Source organism: Heterocephalus glaber, unplaced genomic scaffold (assembly GCF_053883595.1).
Source record: "Heterocephalus glaber isolate CG9 unplaced genomic scaffold, H.glaber_assembly_v1.0 deba00001673, whole genome shotgun sequence".
Taxonomy (NCBI): Eukaryota; Metazoa; Chordata; class Mammalia; order Rodentia; family Bathyergidae; genus Heterocephalus; species Heterocephalus glaber.
In genome coordinates this window covers 25,609,882-25,629,444 of record NW_028258410.1, presented here as the reverse complement: position 1 = coordinate 25,629,444, position 19,563 = coordinate 25,609,882, and the positions used below count along the sequence as shown (strand labels likewise).

General features: G+C 40.1%; 2 long non-coding RNA genes across 2 annotated transcripts; one reads left to right on the top strand and one right to left on the bottom strand.

Annotated features, from left to right (window-relative positions):
• Nucleotides 1-929: 929 nt before the first annotated feature.
• On the bottom strand, nucleotides 930-6,528 carry LOC110344575 (uncharacterized). Its single transcript, XR_002387231.2, has 3 exons — nucleotides 5,198-6,528; nucleotides 2,674-3,205; nucleotides 930-1,564 (listed from the first exon to the last, which is right to left on the bottom strand). It is a non-coding gene; the product is annotated as an uncharacterized LOC110344575 (long non-coding RNA).
• A 106-nt stretch (nucleotides 6,529-6,634) lies between these two features.
• LOC110344574 (uncharacterized) lies at nucleotides 6,635-18,999 on the top strand. Its single transcript, XR_002387230.2, has 3 exons — nucleotides 6,635-6,717; nucleotides 7,443-7,874; nucleotides 16,343-18,999. It is a non-coding gene; the product is annotated as an uncharacterized LOC110344574 (long non-coding RNA).
• Nucleotides 19,000-19,563: the final 564 nt, after the last annotated feature.

Here is a 19,563-nt window from a genome sequence, read left to right as displayed (position 1 = left end):
GTGTGTACAAATTTTCTTTATCCATTCATTTGCTGATGGATATCTGTTGATTCTGTATCCTAGAAGTGGGATAGCTATATAACATGGTAGAACTATTTTTAGTTTTTAAGGAACTTCCAGTGAAGGCTTGCTTGCTGCATTACAACATGGCAAGAGGGTATCTCATCTGGTAAAATAGAGCAAGCATGCTAGCTCAGGTTTCTCTTCCTCTTCTTATAAAGTCGCTAATGCCCCTGTAGGGCCTTACCTCCATGATTGCATGTAATTCGAATCACCTGCCAAAGATCACACCTCCAAATACTATTAATACATGGATTTGGGGATTAACTTTTCAAAACATGAACTTTTGGGGGACACACTGAAGCCACAGGACCTAGGAAAACAAAAAGTTCAGATTTACCCCAGATAAAGGCTGAGTGAGCTTGGGAACTTGTAGGCTCATCCCCATCAATCATTAGTTAAGAGCTGCTAGACAGGGGTGTTAGTTTTCAGGCACTACTTAGGTGGGCAAAGTGGCATAGCCTGAAGTCAGGCCTCTGACAAAGATGCAAATGTGCCTGGCATACTGTGCACAGAAATGGTAAGGGAATCTGAAAGCAGAGTATTGAAGAAAATCTCTACCATCCTGGACTTTTTAAGGACGCTTCAAATTTAGCTCCTGGTCCCCTAGATTCCATAAACACTAAAGATCTTTTCTGATTTCTGTATTACTCACCTTTGTCCCAATGTCAAATTAGTCCACAAGTTTTGGCATGTCACCTTCTGCCAGTTTTCATATTCTCTCCATTCTCATTCTCTCCATTCACTTTACTTGGATCAATCATTCATTCACTCCACCAAAATTTACTTTCTGCCCACTGAGCTGGGTTCTGGGTTCACAGAGTGAATGAACACAGATGTGGAAGTCATAGACTGGTTTTAGAGTACATGTATATGAGCTCTTTAACAAGTTCCCACAAGGAACAACTTTGGATGCAGGATTTCCCAAAACTTTCACCATGTTAGACCTCTAATTATGGAAGTGCTAGGGGTAAGAGTATATAAGGGGATGATCTAGTTTTATCTGGGGATGTTCAGGAAGGTTTTACCAAAGAAGTAGTGTTTAACAGTTAAAGAAAGTAATGTTGTTTGTAATTAGAAATCATATCATTAGTTGTTGAAAATCAGCTCTATCTCACTGGAGGCTCCATGAGGGCAGGGATTACGCTTGTCTTCTTCCATATTATACCCCCAGTGCCTAGAGATTGCTCAGTAAATATTTGATAAATGCATGAAACATTTTAACTCCTACTTGGAAAGAAGTAATTATACACAGTATTCTGTTAGGGCAAGCTAAGGTTCAATAACAAATAGAACCAAATATATAGTGGTCCAACATGATAGAATATTTGTTTTTACATTTTTATTTTGAAATAATTAGGCATTTATAGTAAAGCTGCAAGAATCAAATAAAAAAAAAGAATCAAACAAAAGATTCTTGCATATTCTTAACTCAGATTCTCCAATTGTTTTTATCATGTTTACCTATGATTCTCCTCTTTCTGTCTCTGTGTATAATTTCTTTCTGAAAGAGAGAATAAGTTACAGATACGATGGCCAAAAGCCCTTAATAGTGCAGTGTGTATTTTTCAAAAGATAATCTTTTACATAGCCTCAACACAACTATAAAAACAAAGACATCAGCATTAATATAGTAATCCCATTAAATCCCCAGACTCATTCAAGTCTTGGCAATTGTCTTAATAAACATCCTTTTAAACACCTTTGTTTTTTTGGCCCAGAATTTATTCAGGATCATGAATTGCATTTAGTGGTCATATCTCTTCATTCTTTTTCAATTTGGAAGAATCCCTCAGTTTTCTATGTCTTTCATAACTTTAATATTTCTGAAGAGTACAGGCCAGATATTCTCTAGAATGTCTCTCCATTTGGCTTTCTCTCATGGCTCTTTATGATTAAATTCCAATTATATATTCATCTGTATATATTATAAACCAATTCCAGTCTGATACCTGACCTTCCTCTTTTCTGTATTTCTATTTCCCCTCCCTGACAATGAGTTGGCTTCCATATCCTCCCTTCAGTCATTTATTTTCTCAGTTCCTTTGAATATAACTGCACTAGTCAGCTTTCTCATTGCTGAGATATACCCAACAACCCCACTTTAAAGGAGAGGTTTAATTTGCTTATGGTTTTAGTCCTTGATTGGCTGGCTGCAAGCGAGTGTCATCATGGCAGAAGGGTGTGGTAGAGCAAAGTTGCTTGGTTCATGGCAGCCAGGAAGCAGAGTGAAGGAAGAGTGCTAGGGTGGAAGGGGCAAGGGAACAGACATAGACCACAGGGCCACACTTCCGTGACCCACACAGACACACCTAGAAGTGTGTGCTGCCAATCCCCAGGTAGATTCCAAAGCCAATCAAGTTGAAACTCTACCTTAACTGCCACAGCAACCAATCTTCTGCACACCCCCTCCTTCGCCTCAACATGTACATACTTGTCATCCTCATGGGCTGTATTCTCCTCCCTTTTACTGTGGCCTTTTTGGACGAGTTTCTCCCATTTTGTATACTACAGGCATGGTAAGCCTGACCCTAGTTTTTCCATGGCTATACAGGGTAAGTGAGCAGCAACCCTTATATGCAGGACCTATTGCTGTTACTACTCAAAATTTACATTTTGCTCATGCAAAATCCATGGAAAGATGAAGAATTCTATGGGATGACCTCTTCTTATGGTCACTCAGGATGCAGACTGATAGTCTCTGTTACCTTCAGCACTTGGCTTTCCAGGCCACTGTAATCAGCCCACTAGAAGGAGAAAAGAACAGGGAAGAGACAGGTGGGAAGCTTTTAGGGAATGCTAAAAAGCTGAATGCATCACTTCCACTTATGTTTCATTGGCTAGAACTCAGTACATGGTCACTGCTAACTGCAAGGAAGGCTGAGAGGTGTAGCTGGCTTGTCCAGGCAGAAGAGCTTTTACAGCTTCACATGAGAAAACTGAAAGGATCTTATCCACAGGCTCCTAGGATCTCTTCCTACAGGAATGTAAGTTCCCAGAGGAAAAGAGGAGCATGGGAAGTAATCCAGGACCTGAAACTCACAGGTGTAGCTTAAAATTGACAGGTAAGATGGCAAGATACTTCCCTCCTTCTTCATCCTGAATGCTCCTACTCATATTCCTCTTCTGATTAGAGAGGCACCACCTGAATGGGGAAAAAAATCATAGTAGGCCTTGAGTTTTCACTGCAAACTTGTGATGTTTTTCTATCATTGATTTCTTCCATTGGGGAAGCTCTGTAATTGGGTGAATTCTGAGTTGGGAGGGAATGCATGGAAAGTTGTCTTTGGAACTGCCTTTTTACTTTCTTTTCCAGGTTTAGGAGGCATGGAGCAGTATTGAAAAAATGGGGTTTGGAGTCATACATTTCTGAGTTTGAATTCCAGCAACAGTCCTTATTGACCATGTAACATTGGGTTGTTTTGCATTTCTGAACTTTATTTCCTTACCTGTTGACAAAGTTTTACTTAATAGGCTTGTGGTGAGGATTACACAATATAATATGCAAAAAATGCTCAGCACAATGCTTGGCACATGCTAAGGACTTATTTAAATGGTAGCAGCTGCTATCCTCATCTCTCTTTTGGTCCATTTATTCTAATAAGGACATTGGAATGTGCCGCTTAAACAGTAAGTATTTAATACATTGTCCAAATACAGTGAATTAAAAATTACGGCAGAAGCCATATCCCAACCCTAGGCTGGCAGTCGATGTCTTTCCACACCCGTAAGTGAGTGTGCTCACTTGAGCACAGGCCAGGCCAGTCTTCTCTCTGAGCATCACAGTCTCAGACATCATGGACCCAGCTGCAGAAAGTGAAGGAGCCTCCCTGCAGGGCCAGCATCAGAGACGAGGGTCTTTTAATCAAGCCTCAGGCAATTAGGTGTCCTCCTTGTCCCTCCAGGGTGCCGCCTCCTTAGAAGTTCAATCTTTCAGGGCTTGTGAGAGGGCTTGGTCGGGACAATGTGCGCCTTCCTCTCCTCTCCTCTTTCCCCCCTCCTCTCTCCTCTCTTCTCTCCTCTCTTTCCTTTCTATCTCTCTCCTTCTTCTCACTCCCCTCTCCCCTCTCTCCTCCCTCCCTTCCACCTCCTCTCCTCTCCTCTCTTCTCTTCTCTTCTCTCTTCTTTCTCTCCTCTCATTTCTCTCTCCTATGCATTTCTCCTCATCGCTCCCTCCTCTCTCTCCTCTCTTCTCTCTCCTTTCTTTCTTCCTCCTCTTCCTCTCTTTTCTCTCATTTTCCTCTCTGCTCTCCTTTCTTCTGTCCTCTCCTCTCTCTCCCCTTTTCCTCTTCTCTCTCCCCTCTCCCTCCTCTTTCTCTCCTCTCTCCTCTCTCTCTCTCCTGTCTGTCTCTTCTCTCTCTCCTCTCCCTCCCGTAGATCATAGGGCTGATCATTGAACCATAGACTGTGTACCTGAGCTAACCCCTTCAGGCTTGAGTGTGTGTGTGGAAGAATATGAATATGAATATGGTTCTGGATTCATGGTGTGGTTTGGGCTGATGTTTTACCTTTATTCCATGCTGGGGGCTTCTGTGCAGACAAAACGGCATGCAATTAACCTTGTAGGCTGACTTGAAATTGTTTTGGCCCCTGACAGTTATGCTGAGCTGTCTGCAAAGGCAAGACCTTACTGCCTTGTAACCTGGCTCTGTTGCTATGGAAACTCGAATTCAGTTATCCTTTTAACTCTCAAGTAAGAAAGTATTCACTGGGAGTAGAGGGGCCATACCAGGTGGGGATGGATAAGTAAGGAGGTAGGAAACAGCCTTAGGAGGTGAATTTGTGTTGGGAATTTCATTTCTTGTGGTGGAGACCAAGTCCCCATTCCCAGTGGGCTCACAGCTGAGCTCTGGAGAAATCTTTTTCTGGAAACACACTCCTCTGGACTCCACATCTTGTTGGGGCTAGGGTAGCATTGGTATTTTCATAGCAGAAATCATTAGTTTGGTTTAGAAAGTTTCTAGCAGAATGGGGTTCTGGCTAACTTCAAGCCTTAAATAAGTCCCTGCTGACAGTAGAAGAGTTGGTAGGCTGTGAGCTAGTTCTGTGCTGACCTGTGTACACTGGGACCTCTCTGCACTCCAGTTCCTGTATCTGAAAAAAAGGAACGAATGAGGGCAATGGTATCCCCACTTACCTTATAAGCTTGGTGGGAAGGTGAATAAAGTCACATTACCCCAGGAAAAAGCTTTTGTTGCCCTCAGAACTGGGAGGCTTGGTGAATTTCCACTTGTGTAGGATAGTGGTTAGGGCTGCTCCATGCCCCTACTCCAAATTCAGCTCTTTCAACTGGAGACCCAAGAAACCTTCAGTGCCTGCTTTTCCGGTCTCTATTTCCCTGTCATGTAAGGCAAGCTCCCTTGCTTCCAACTAAATTGACATCTCTGTAGAGGTGGGAATCCTATCTGAGTCATGTCTGGAATTTGGCACCCCCCCATCCCTTTCCTGCCTTGTGCCTTTCTGGGACTGGCAAAGAACCTGACTTCTAGAATGTAAAAATTATTATAGATGTAGCATTGAAAAATAATGCAAATCACATTATCATTCTCTCCATATCCCCGACTCTTATCTGTTTATAGTTAGGGGCTTTCCCAGAGGCAGGGCGAGGTGAGAACTCTGGAGGAAGTAGTGAACTTAGGGGCTGAGTCGAGGGACCACCAGGAGAAAAGCAGGAACTGAGACAGGAAGGAAAAGGCAGGGAAAAAAGGCAAATTATTACCATGCATGGGCAAGAGGGGCTCAGCCCCTCATCCTCAACCACGGGCACCCTGGGAGACAGTGTGGGCTGTGCCTCAGTGTTAACCTGCCTAGGGAGTGATGGAGCCGGATATTGATTGCTCAATGCCCATCAGATGATGTTAAGGGGGACATTAGGTTCCTAGATTGGGCTGCTCATGAAATTCAGTGAGTGACTATCAGAAATGAGCCAGGAGCGGGTGTTAAAATGCCTATGGAGGCCTTTGACTTAGGAGAGTCTGACTTGGCAGGTGTAAGCTGGGGCACGGAAATATACATTTCCAAGAGGCCTTCTCTGCTTGTCCTGTTGCCTGTCAGTGCTCCGTGACATGTTGGGCTCCCTCCACATGCCCTCTCCTTTTGGCCCAAGTTCTAGTCCTACTTTCTTTGCCACCCCCTGCTGACCTCTATGATAGTTCCCCACTCTGGTCTTCAGTGTCCTCCTCATTGATAAAATGGATATAATGTTTCCTCTCTGATGAACTATTCTTCATGCAGTGACAGAAGTGATGTGAAAGAGCTTTAGACAATTAGTATGTTACATGGGCAAGGGCACTGGCTTCTTTCCATTTCCCCAATTTCTGCTTCACAACTGCTCTCCTAGTCTCCAAGCACTTAGTTCTATCCTGGCCCTTTGATCAGCCTTTGCCTACTGAGGGGCAAAACTGCATATTATCCCCCAAACGGGGACTAATATCACAGTCCCATTTCTTCGCTTTGCTATTTCCCATGACCACTCTCAATTCTAGACCATGGGATAATTTTCCTGGATGGAGGGGCTACTTACTGGACCAGCAGGAAGGGAGGGGTGGGGGATGTTTGCATCACAATGGACATTCAGTCCCGGAATGTCAAGAGTGGTGCTGCATGAGATAAAGGCTGGCACAAGCTCAGGTGCTCATTTTGGCTGTTGTCTGAAAAGTGAGTAGCTGGGATGTACCCTGGTGAAAGTATGAGGAAGCTTCCCCAAATTTCCTCATCAAAACCCCAACCTTCTTCTCCTCCTGTTTTCTCCTCTCATCATCCAACTCCCCTTCCTTCCCTATGTCCTCAGTCTTCCACCTCTCAGCCTTCCCTCCAACAAACACCAACCTTTTCTTATTGCCCCACTGTTTTCCCTCCTTTGACTAATAATGGCACTTCCCACTTGCCTGCTTGGAGGATCCCCCTTCTCAGTTCTTCCTCTTCCAGATCACCCACTCAATAACCTGTTCATCTTGCTCCTCTTTCCTATTATCCTTCTATTTTTACTCCTCCTCCTCCTAGCCTGCCCTTTTAGTTCCCTTTCCTTTAGTCCCCACTCACAATCTAGCCACCCCAACCAAGACCAGATAATTGGCAAGAAATCCTAGGGGGTGGTTTCCCCACTACTGGTGGAATCGCCAGGATTATGGATTGATAGAAGACTGATGTGGTGAACATAAGGACTACGGGACAATGGCGAGTTACCACCCAACCTGAACCCTTTCTTCATTGATTTCCTTGTGGGTTGGGTCTCTGCATCTGATTGTAATTGTAAAGGAACCTAAAGACCTTGAGAACAACCAGCCTCCTAAGGTTCTCAGTTTACACAATTGTCAGAAGTCTTGTGTCTTGGCTCAAAAACTTGAAGGGACTTGCAAATGTCTTCTGAATCTCATTCACAGTGTCTCTGAGAGATCAAGGCAGAAGCACGGAAAGACGTTGACTGACAGTCAAGAAATAAGATGGAACTCAGATTGGTAAAGGCCTGGTTCTCATGGGCACAAAGGATGCATATGAAAAAGTTACATCTTTGCCTTTCCAGGGCATCTCATGGCAAGCTCACCACGCATAATAGGAAGGACAAGTGTAGTGGGCCCAGTGAGGCTTGCTCTGCTCCAGACCCTTCTGGGCCTTGCAGATAAATGACTGCAATTGTTTGAGTTGCAGGATGTCAACTCAGAACTCTATGACCAGAGGGTGAACAACTTCAGGTTCTTCTATGACATCACCTTAGGGTCTGCAATGACATCAAGGCTCAAATATGGAGCTTAGGGGATGATTATCACAAGTACCATTTTAGGGATGGGGCTGGTCTTTGTATTGGATACGTAAAGGTATGCATTGTTCAGATAAATAAATATATCTTTTGTTTAATATTTTGTTCATCTAGAACCCTTTGTCTAGAGTAGGGATCTGTAAACCTCTTCTTTAAAGGAACAGATAATAAAGATTCTAGGATTTATGGATCATAATCACTCTTGCCAATTCTGCTATTGTGTGTGAAAGCAGCTATAGACAATATGTAGACAAATGAGTAGGATGTGCTCCAAAAATAGTTTATTTACAAAAACAGACCATGGCTGGACTGGGTCCATAGTCAGTTCACCAACCCTGGTTTCAAAGAAAGAATGTTGGCTTCATAATTTGACTCCAGTTTGCATGTGATTTTGCTAGTCACTTTGTTCTTCTGAACTTCATTTTTCTCCTCTGGATAATGCAGATACTCATTTCCATCTCTCAGTGATGTTTTGTGGAGAAATAGCATATACAGAGTTCCTGACACATCAAGGTACTTAACTCCTAGGAGATTTCCCTGTCCCCTATTCTCATCTTCTGGTTATGGAGGCCCATGGCTGATTGCTTGATGGTCAGACAATCAAGTGTACAAGGGTGCATTTATAAACTCACTCTCATGTGAGTCCTCCTAACTCTGTTGTGCTCCAGGGCTACAGAGAAGGCTCCCTGGTCCAGGCCATCTTCTTTGGATTAACTAGATATCTGGGAAGTTATAAGTGAGAAGAGCCAGGTCTGGTGTTTGATGATGCTTAGATCTGAACCCTCACTCTGTTCTACAAAAGTCTTAGTGTGCAGTTTGGCTCCAAGCTGCCTAGACAAGTGGGAAAGCATATCAGTACCATGATCACTAGGGCCATGAGGGAAATACACCCAGCTACTATATGGACAGTTATGTTCTTCCCTGATTAGCAAGACAGGGATTTCTCCTGCACACTTTCATTGTGTGTAAGGTTCTTAGTCCCATCATCAGAGCAAGGATAATATTGGATTTCATAGGCTCTTAAGTCCCATAGGAGAAGGAAATGGCTAAATGCCAAAGTGAAGTTCAATATGGGCAATTCTGTGAAGGCCAAAACAATGTGGTCCCTTCATTTTCTGATGCTGTGGCTTAATTCAAGGATACCATTTAGAGTACTTGGAGGAATGGATGGTGCTGAAGCCTTCAGAGACTCCTGCATTTATTGAGCTCTTGATAAGGATTGAGTGGCAGTGAGTTGGAGGTCAAGTGTCTGGGCACTAGCTATTCTATGAAGCTCATTAAGAGCAGAGCTTTGTGCCTTTTGACTTTCTACTGTGCCAGGGGCAGCACTGATGGCCTGTAATGAATGTTGAGGAGCTTATCAAGGATCCATGGCTGAATACAATGCCACCCCAGCTCCCTAATGAGGTGAACCTAGTGCACACCTATGAGAAGGATCAAGGGTCTTCTACCACTCCTATACTTTTTGGCATAACAGATTTTTAATAGAGCTTATTACATACCCAGTTTAGTCATACAAGATTTCAAAATATCCAATTTAAAACAATATAACTTCCTAGAGAACCTTCTAAGATAAATTGGTTTTGAAATATGCAAATGTTCTGTCTTGTATCAGTCAGCTACTATTATGTAATAAGTCACCCAAACCTTTAGTGTTTAAAATCAATAACTGTTTAGCTTCACAATTTTGCAGTGATACAGATAGGGTCCATGTAGGTGTTTCTTATGGTTTCTGCTAGGTTCTGGTATGTCTGGCAGTTGACTGCCAGATTAGACTGGAGCTGATTTGTCTGTGGAAGCTTCAATTGCTTCCTAATCCTCCATCAGCTAGTCCAGATTTTTCACATGATATCTGGGTAGGGTTGGAATAAAGAACCATGAAAATTTCTTGAGACATCAGCCTGGAATTAGCACATCACTTATGCCATATTCTTTTAACTTTTTGAATTAAACTTTTAATTTAGAGACAATTATAGACTCAATTATAGTAAATGATATGGAGAAAACTGTATTCTGTGTATTCTGTACACATGATAACATTTTGCAAAACTATAGTACAATATCAAGACCAAGATACTGACATTGACACAATCAAGATGCAGATTGTGTCCAGCACCACAAAGATGCATCATCTTGATATAACCACATCTACTTCTTGCCTGTCTCTACCACATCTTTAATCCCTGGCAACCTTTATCCTCCACTTTTATTATTTTTTCATTTTAATAATGATATATGACTTGAATAATACATTATGCACTCTTTTGGTATTGGCCTTTTTTCTATCAGCATAATTCTCTAGAGATTCATCCAAGTTATCTGTTATCAATAGTTCATTTTCTTTTTATTGTTGGGTAGTATTCCATTACATGGCATTGTCTTATCTGAGTTACAAACTAGTTAGTTTATAAACAACAGAGATTTAATTTCTCACAGTTTTGGGACTGAGGAAGTTCAAGACCAAGGCAGTTGGTGTCTGGCTTTAAGGGCCTACTCTTTGGCTTATAGATGGTGCCTTATTGCTTTGTTCTTATGTGATAGACCAGGCTAGCTAGCTCACTGTGGTCTCTTTAAGGGCACTAATTCCAATCAAGAGGGCTCTGCCCAACTTCTTTCCAACCCCATTTCCTAAAACCATCACCTTGGAGGAGAGTAGCATTTCAACCTATGAATTTGGAGAATTTTGGAGAAACATTCAGACCATAATAGGAATGTATCACAGTTTGTATAATCATAAAACATCTATAATCATTTGCCTACAGATTTTTGTGTAAACTTACTTTCATTTCTCTGGGATAAGTGCCCAGGGATATAATGGCTGAGTCTTATAGTAGTTACATATGTTATGATTTTTTCTTTCCTTTTTTTTATTTTAAGAAACTGCCAAACTGTTTTTCAGAGGCTAGATCATGTTACATTCCTACCAGTGATGTATGAATGATTCAATTTCTCTTCATCTTCTCCAATATTTGGTGGTATCACTTTTTAAAAAAATTTGAGCTCTTCTAGTAGCAGAGCAGTGATATCTTATTGTTGTTCTAATTTGTGTTTCCTAGTGGCTAATGATGTGGGGCATTTTTATATATTTATAATCATTTATATATCCTCATAAGTGAAGTGTTTCTTCATATCTTTTGCTCATTTTCTGACTGCATTGCTTTTATTTTTTATACTGTATTGTTGATTTTAAAATAATTGTTTATATATTATAGGGGAGTGATGGTGAACCTTTTTGAGCTTTCAATGATATAAACAACCCGCTGCGGAATGCATGCCATAGGCTCACCACCACTGTTCTAGAGATTGGTCCTTTGTCATATATGTAGTTTTCAAAACATTTTTTTTTCTGGCTGGACATGCAGCACACCTTGTAATCCCAGCCCTCTGGAAGATTGAGTCGGGAAGATTAAAAGTTTGATACCTGCCTGAGCAACTCAGTGAGACCCTGTTCCAAAAGATAAAAAAGGGCTGGGGATGTACTTCAGTGGAAAGGAAGTTTCTTCAAACCTGTAGCTTGTCTTTTTTTATCATCTTCACAAGGTCTTTCACAGAACAAAAGTTTCTAATTTTGATTAAGTCCAATTGTTTTAGCTTTCCATCCGTGTGAAAAAAATAACTGAGAGAAATAATTTAAAAGCAGGAAAAATTTATGTTGGCTCCCGGTTTCACAGGCTTCAGTTCATGGTCACTCAGCTCTGTTGTTGCCAGTCCTGTGTTGAAGGACTTAACCATGAGATGCATGTGGTAGATGAAAGCTGCTCAGCTTATGCCAACTGAGAAGTAGAGAGAAAGAGAGGGAGAGATGATGGGAAGGGGCCAGGGACAAAATATATCCTTCAAGGCACATTCCCAGTGACCTATGATGTTCATTAAATAGTTTTTGTTTGTATATGGATGGGCAACTGATCCCCGATCATTTGTTGAAAAGCTCTATTTCTTCCATTGAAATGTTCTTATATTTGAAGAAAATCAGTTGGACATATTTGTGTGGCCCTATTTTTGGCTTCTTTCCTATGCATTGATCTAGGGCAGTGATGGTGAACCTTTTAGAGCTTTCAATGATAACAAACAGCTGGCTGCGGCCATAGGTCAGTCACCACTGGTCTAGAGTACTGACCAATATCTCACTGTCTTCATTATTGTATTGATATATCTTTTTAATTGGGTTAACTCATACTAGTCAGCTTTTACTCACTGTATTGAAATACCTGAGGAGGCTACTAATGAACAAAGAGGTTTATGTAGCTCACAGTTTCAAAGATTCAAGAGCATGCTGCTTGCATTGTCTCAGTTCTAGTGAGCACTCTCTGGGCTGTGATCACATCTCAAACAGGAAGCCAGAAAGTAACTCAGGGGCAGACCTAGGCTTGTATAGCAACTCATTCTCCTGCGGACTCATTCTAGGAGATTCATTTCTACTTTGGCCCTCAATTACTCAAGGGCCTCCTACTGCATCCCACCTTTTAAAGGTCCACATCACCACCATGGGTACCAAGCCTCCAACACATGAACTTTGGAGAAACATACAACATCTTAACCATAGTATTGATTCATTCAACCTTATTCTTCTTTTCAAATTGTTTTAGTTATTTTTTTTGGTCTGTTCATATACATTTCAGAATAATCTTATCTATATCTACAGGGAATCTTGCTGGGATTTTGACAGGAGTTATACAAAATCTATACATAAATTAGGATACAATTGACATCTTTATTATGTTAAGTCCTCTAATTCATCATGACATATTTCTCCATTTATTTAGATCTTTCTTGATTCCCTTCATTAGGGGTTTGTAGTTTTTTTTGGCATACAGGTCCTATGTATGTTTTGTTATAATTTTCCTTCAACGATCAAGCATACTTTATTAAATTCAGGGTGAGAAGGACAGTCATTGTGTTTCCCAAGTCCTTCTTCCTTGCTGATGTTCCAAGTTTCTCTCTTCTTTCATTTCATTTTTGTTTAGAGATATTTCTTTAGACATTCTTTTTTGATAGGTACCCTGGTAAGAACATCTCTAGTTTCCCATCATCTAAGAATGTTTTGATTTCCTTTTCATTCTTGAAGGCTATTTTCACTGGGTGTATGCACATTTCAGCATCTGAAAAATGCTCCATCACTTTCTTCTTTCTTCCACTGTTTCTGGTGAGAAATCTACTGTCATTCAAATTGGATTTTTTTCCCTGTCAAAAGATGTTGTTTCTCTTGCTGTTTCCAGGATATTTTTGATTTTCTTTAATTTTCAAAAAAATGCCTATGATGTTGATCTTTACAAAAACAATTTATTCTGTTTGAGTTTGCTTAGTGTCATGAATCTATAGGCTCATGACTTTTTTGTATTTTCAAAAATTTCAGCAATTACTTCTTTGAATACTTTTCAGTCCTGCTCTATTCACTCTATTCTCTCCTTCTTTGACTCAAATGATATGAATGTTAAGTCTCTCATCACAGTCTCACAAGTCTCTGAACCTTTTTTTTTTTTTGCCTAGCTTATTTTGCCCTCTGTTGTTCACGTTAGGTAATTTCTATTTTTCTATTTTTCTGCTTACCGATTCTTCCCCCTTCTATTCTATTATTAAGTTCATCTATTGAATTTTTAAAAATTGTAGTTATTATAGATTTTAGGTCTAAAATTTCTATCTTGTTCTTCTCTAAGTCTTTTATTTGTTTGCTGAAACTTTACTTGTTTCAAGTGTGTTATAATTGTTCACGGAAGCATTTTTTATGTTGGTTGCTTAACAATTCTTATCAGATAACTCAAATACCTCCATCATCTTACTATTGTCACTTATCACTTCTTTAAAAAACTCAGTTTGAGATCTTCCTGTCTTTTAGTCTGATGGGTGGTTTTTAAATTAACACCAGGACATTTGGGGAAGTGTAAGAGTTTCAGATCTTATTTCTGGCTGGCTTTCTCTGGTACCAGCCATCAGGGAGAAGGCTATGCTGCTTTAATAGAATGTGGGAATAGAACTGGAGGTTTTTCATTTAGACTCTGTTGACACCTGACTTATTTATTCTACCACATTCTTTTGATCAGTATAAGTTGTAAAGCCAACTTATATTCAAAGAGTGAAAAAAATGGATTCTTTCTCTTGGTAAAGCTTCAAAGTCACATTGAAAAAGGACATGGATATGGAGAGGGAAACAATTGTAGTCACTTGCTTTAGTGATTATGGTTATTAATCGATAATATTAGCTTTGGTTTGGGAACAGGCAGTTTTTTTTTTTTACAGAAGAAAATAGAAGTTGTTTATTGCCTATAATTCCATCATAAACATTGTAAATACATTTTCTTCCATTCATTTTTCTACATATTCGTATAACAATTAAAGATAATGGATTATGTCATATATAGAGATTTAATATGGCTTACTAATTTATCATTATGCTATGAGATTCACACTTTTCCCCTTAGCCAGTGCTGCACATGCACAAACAAAAATCAGTCTCTCCCTCTATTTCTGTCTCACATGCACATGCACTTTAGATTTATTAATATCATTGGTTAATAAAGTTAGATCAGTTGTTCTTCATCAGTAAGAAACATTATCTTCCCCTATTACTTTCTCTCTCAGAAAAAATTCTTACTCAAAATTTCATCATCCATATAATTTACAGAGGGCAGAGAACCCTCTGCCACCAGACAACAGGGAAAGGGTAAAGATGTTCTTTGCAACAAGAATCGTACTTCTACTCCAAGTTCAACTATTTATCAAAACAATATTTCCTTTTCTTACATCTTTCTAAGTACCAAAATTGTAAATGCATTGCCTGTTACATGTGGGAACAGGTGGTCTTAAGTTAGCATTTTTTTTCCATCAGTGATTTGATAGCAGGGCCTTTTCCATAAGGACCCTTAATATGTCAAAAAATCAACATGTTATTAATTTATAAGAAAATGTTTACCTTTTCCCCCCCTGTAGTTGATAGTCACATATCCATCTTACCTGAAGGTGGAATAGAATTATTTAAATACAATTTAAGGAGAAAAGTGGCTATAATACATTCTCTTTTATTTTGGTCTTAGAATTGAAATCTTATCTGTCAAGACTTTCTATTGATCCTGAAAACTGATCTTATGTAATCTATGACAAATCAATACAGGAGAAAGGACAATAATTAATGTAGACGATCATATGTTGTATTACTAGATTTCTCTATAAAGTTGTTTTACCCAGATTTCTGGACAAGGTATGAAAGAGTATAACAACACTCAGTAATAGAATAATTGGGGTCAATGATCATGTTTCATATAGAATATTGGTTTGCAGAGATGAGAGCCCCATACCTGTAGATTTGATAAAAGTGAAGTAGATTAGTAAGTTTTCTAATCATAGATGTCTCAAATGGTCCTAAAGCTTGAACTTTTAGATAAATTAAATTTTTTCCCATATTCCTAATGTAGTGATGGCATCTTATGAATCTCTTGGAGTTGATATGTTTTTTTTTTCCTGAGACAGATCTGGGTCTTCACTACATAGGGAGGATAGTATGGGCACTGTTTCTCACAGTGCCCGAGCCCATCCTGAGCTTCACAACCCATCTGCCATATGCCCCAACTCTGTGTCTCTAGAAGTAGTGCCTGCCTTTCAACTTCTAGCAAAGCCTTGTGCACATTCTATCTATATTTGCAGATCAGTTCCTAGAAGTGGAGTTACTAGTTCAAAGTGTATGATGAATTTTATATCTTGTAAAATACACTATCAAATTAATCTCCAGAAAGTTATTCACTCTTTTCATTTCCTTGAACACTCGCTATTATTCGATATTATGATTTTTAAAAAACCTTTTCCAATTAGGTAGGCAAAACAATGTTTTCTTACTATGTCTCTATAGATTTTAATCCAAGAGCTTAATTTTATTTTTTAATCCAAGATTTTTATTTTTATGTCCTAAATTCCGTTCCTAGGTCTTCCCCCAAATCAAGAGACTTTTATGTAAATGTCTTCTTTCCTACTTACTTCTGGTCACCTCAGAGTTCTGTGAGGCATGTTTGCATCAGGTTCAGTTTACATGTCTGGCTCTTGTTCAATTAGCCACCCACTCTGAGTTTTCAAGCAGTGTTGGATCTCTTGGTGTTGTGTTCATGGTCTTCTGGACGTGAGCACTGGGAATTCTTTTCTGTCCTGTAGGAGTCTGCTGTGGGCTGAGCTCTCTTGTCTTGTTTGGTAATAGGGGGAGATTAGAAGTGGCCTCCACAGGTGGTGAGCAGAGCAATAACTGGGAAAACAAGCAAGATCAATATCTAATCCTTTGCAGCCAGCCAACCTTTTCAGAGCCCCATCTTCATTGATTTCTCTGGGTGCCACTTCCCTTTCCTGGGTCATCAGTCCCTTTGGTCAGTGGGTGAACAAGCACGTAGCACTTATTCCTTCCTTTGAAAGAGCAGGGATGGCTGCTTAACTCTGAGTTGCTGGAGAGGAGGAAGGGAAGCCCAGAGTGGCTGCCTTTTAGACTAAATCCTCTGTAAAGAGGCCTGAGTGACACGGGTATTTAACTAGTTTCATCCTTTTTCTGGATTGAAGGCTCACAAGTCCAGGGAGTGGAGAGAGATGTGGCTGAACAGCAACATGGTGGAGAAAAGGTCAGTAAAGTCAATGGAAAAGAATGACTTTTATTAAATGATCACTATAGCTTCCAGTGAGATAAGCATTTTACAAATGAAAGAATGTGGCTTGGGGAAGCCAAGTTCTCAAAAGCAGATGACTGGCAACGTGAGATTTGGAAGACACCAACGTCATTACATAACACTGCATTCTCTACTCCTGATCCGAGGACCAAAACATCTAACTCTGTATGGTTAAAAATATCTGGATGGATCTCTCAATTCCAGGACATTGATAAGAAACCAGGGATGCTTGTTTTAAAAAGGAGAACATATCATTAAATATCGAAAGGACTGTGATATGAAGAAGTTTGAATTTTTGGTTGTTGTTGCTTCAAAATGCAAAAGTAGTATGAGAAAGTGGAGATTGTGCCTCTGTGGAAGGAAATTCATTTTTAAGCAGTTGCATATATTTAACAAAATAATTGTACTGAGACCTTCTCCTAAATGAAAGCACATTTTTACATAAACTGTGTACTTCTGAGTATGCTTTATCCTAGAGTACCCAGTGAACCCTTATTCATCCTCAAGATTCAGGCAAATACCATAAATCCATGGATCCTTGCAGGCACTCATCCAAAAGTGTTTACTATATGCTAGGGAATGTGTTAGGAACTGGGGATCCATGATAAGGAAGACATACTGAGTCCTCATGAAGTTTTGTGGAGTGATTCTCCTCTCTGCGGCTATGCTTGGTATGTGTTTACTGAAGTGTTCTCAGTTGAGGCTCCTCTATGCTTCCCCTGTACCTTTTGACATCTTCAGTTTGGTGCTCATCATCCCACAGTGCCCTACTCATATGTGCTCGGGCCTTATGATGGCTGCATTTGTTTTTTAACTTCCAACTGCCCGAGACTTTTTCTGGCAGTCGCAGTCCACTCTGCTGGAGAAACACAGCAGGCTAGCAGTGCCAGAGAACTACTACCCTTTGGGTTCTTTCCACAAGAACCTCAGATGGGAGTTGATATTTTCTGTAACTCAGATCTCTCATTCCTCAGGTAGGATAATGCTAACAAGTATGCTCCACACTGACTTCTGGAGTTCCCTGTGGCCCTGTTTCCTGCTCCAGAGGTAGTAATAACTGGTTGGTAATTCATGCTCAATCAGTTGCTTTCTTCTCCTGGTCTCACTTTTCTATTAGAGTTTCCTGTAATTACCTCCTAAACAAAGCCCTTGCCCTTGAATTTTTTCAATGTCTACTGCCATGGGAACACAAATGCTGTTTGACACTGTTGATGAGCAGTGGTGGTTGAGGGCAGGCATCACATTATAATGAACATATTTATATAGCAAGGCAGTGATTGTTTCATATGAAGATATTTTTATGGTATTTTAGTTTAATTAGCAATACATGTGTGCACATTGTGTTCTTTTCTATTGGTACCACCATGAAAAATCAAACCCATCCAAAGAGAGGAAGTGAGACCAAACAGGGAATCAACATCTACTTGGGTGTCTGGTTGCCTCACACAGACTGCGTGTTCTGTAGGAGCAGTGATACATATTTTCTTCCCTGCTGTATCTCAGGAACTTGCAAAAGACCATGGCTCAGAATGAGCAGCAACAACGCGGGATTGACTTATACATTCAAGCCTCCTCTTTATGAATTTCAATTTTCACAAACACATTTAATAAGAACAACAACCTCAATTGCCGCAACGATTTATAGGCAATTTTCTATGGGACAGGCATTGTGGTTGGTACCCTGCATACATTTTCTCATTTTAAACTTCCAACTTTTAGGGTGGTGCTACATGATACAGGTGTTAATCTTGCAGCAGATGCCCTCCCCCGTCTCTTCATAGCTCGTCTGAGTTCACCTGCAGCTGTGAGTCCTGTCAGTCCCACCAGCTCTTCACCTCAGATGCCTCCATCTCTTGTGTCTTCTTGAGGGCTTTATTAGCATCATGGGAACTTGTTCTACTGTGCATAGATGGGAGCTAAAAGTGCAGGTAGAAACCTTGGGGATGGTTGTCATTGTGAGATAACGGAATAGGCAGATGTTCTGCCCCAGCCTCCCTGCCCTTCATGAAGGTTCTAAGTTATGCTTCATATCATTTCCCAGAGCATGCCTGTGAGATGGGGCCTACAACAGAATTGGCTTGCTAACACATGCCTAATTTTTTGTTTCCCTTTTCTGTCTTTTTCTTAATTTCTTCTTCTGCCACAGAGAATCACCTATGTCCAAGCCTTTATTTCAGAGTCTATTTTGAGGAATCCAAATTAGACAGCCTTCATTTTGCCACTGAAAAAATGGACTTTTAGAGAGGTTAAATGACTTGATTGTGGTTGTTCAGTTAATAAGTGGTAGGCTCAAGATTTGAGCCCAGACCTGTCTCCTCTACGATCATTCCCTTCTCTGTTGTATACAAAAATACTATCCAACCACAAAGGGAGGTTTCTTCATTCCTTCCTTCACATTCACATACTATGTGCCAGGTTCTCTTTTAGGTACTAGAAATATGAATAATGGCAGTGCAAAATTCCCAAAGATCTTAGTCTCTAGAAGGCGAAGCAGTTTGGAAGTAGTTACAAATACTAAGAACAGTTAAAAGAGAGAGAGAGAGGGAGGGAGGGAGGGAGAGAGAGAGAGAGAGAGAGAGAGATCATCAGAAATATTCCAGTTCTACAACTCAAGAGCACAGTGGAAAGTCAATAGTATTGTTATTAATCACCTCTATAAAAACAATAACTTGATAATTCTATTTTCATACATTCATTAGGCACTAAAACCTAATTTTTTAGGCACAATGGATTTATATAACAAGGCAGTGTAAGTAAGTTCATTTTGTATTCAGTTTCCAAGATGTTAACTTACATTTAATAGTTTGGTAATTGATCTATGTCATTTTAAATTATTGGCACAGTCTTCAGTGGAGGAAGGGAAAATGTAACTAGAAGCCCAGTGTATCTCTGACCTGTAATTGCTGTAGGTTGTGGATAAAAATTAGATTACTGTGAACTGTCTCACGGTCTTTGCTTAGTTTAGGGTCATATGTGTACCCTCACTTTCTCAGGAGATAGTATCAGAAATCTGGTGGTATTGCACTAGTTCTGACAGCGGCCCTTTTGGTTATCATATAGTAACTGTCACTTTCCTCCTTTGCTACTTCAGCTCATTGTGATTTCTCATCTCTGATG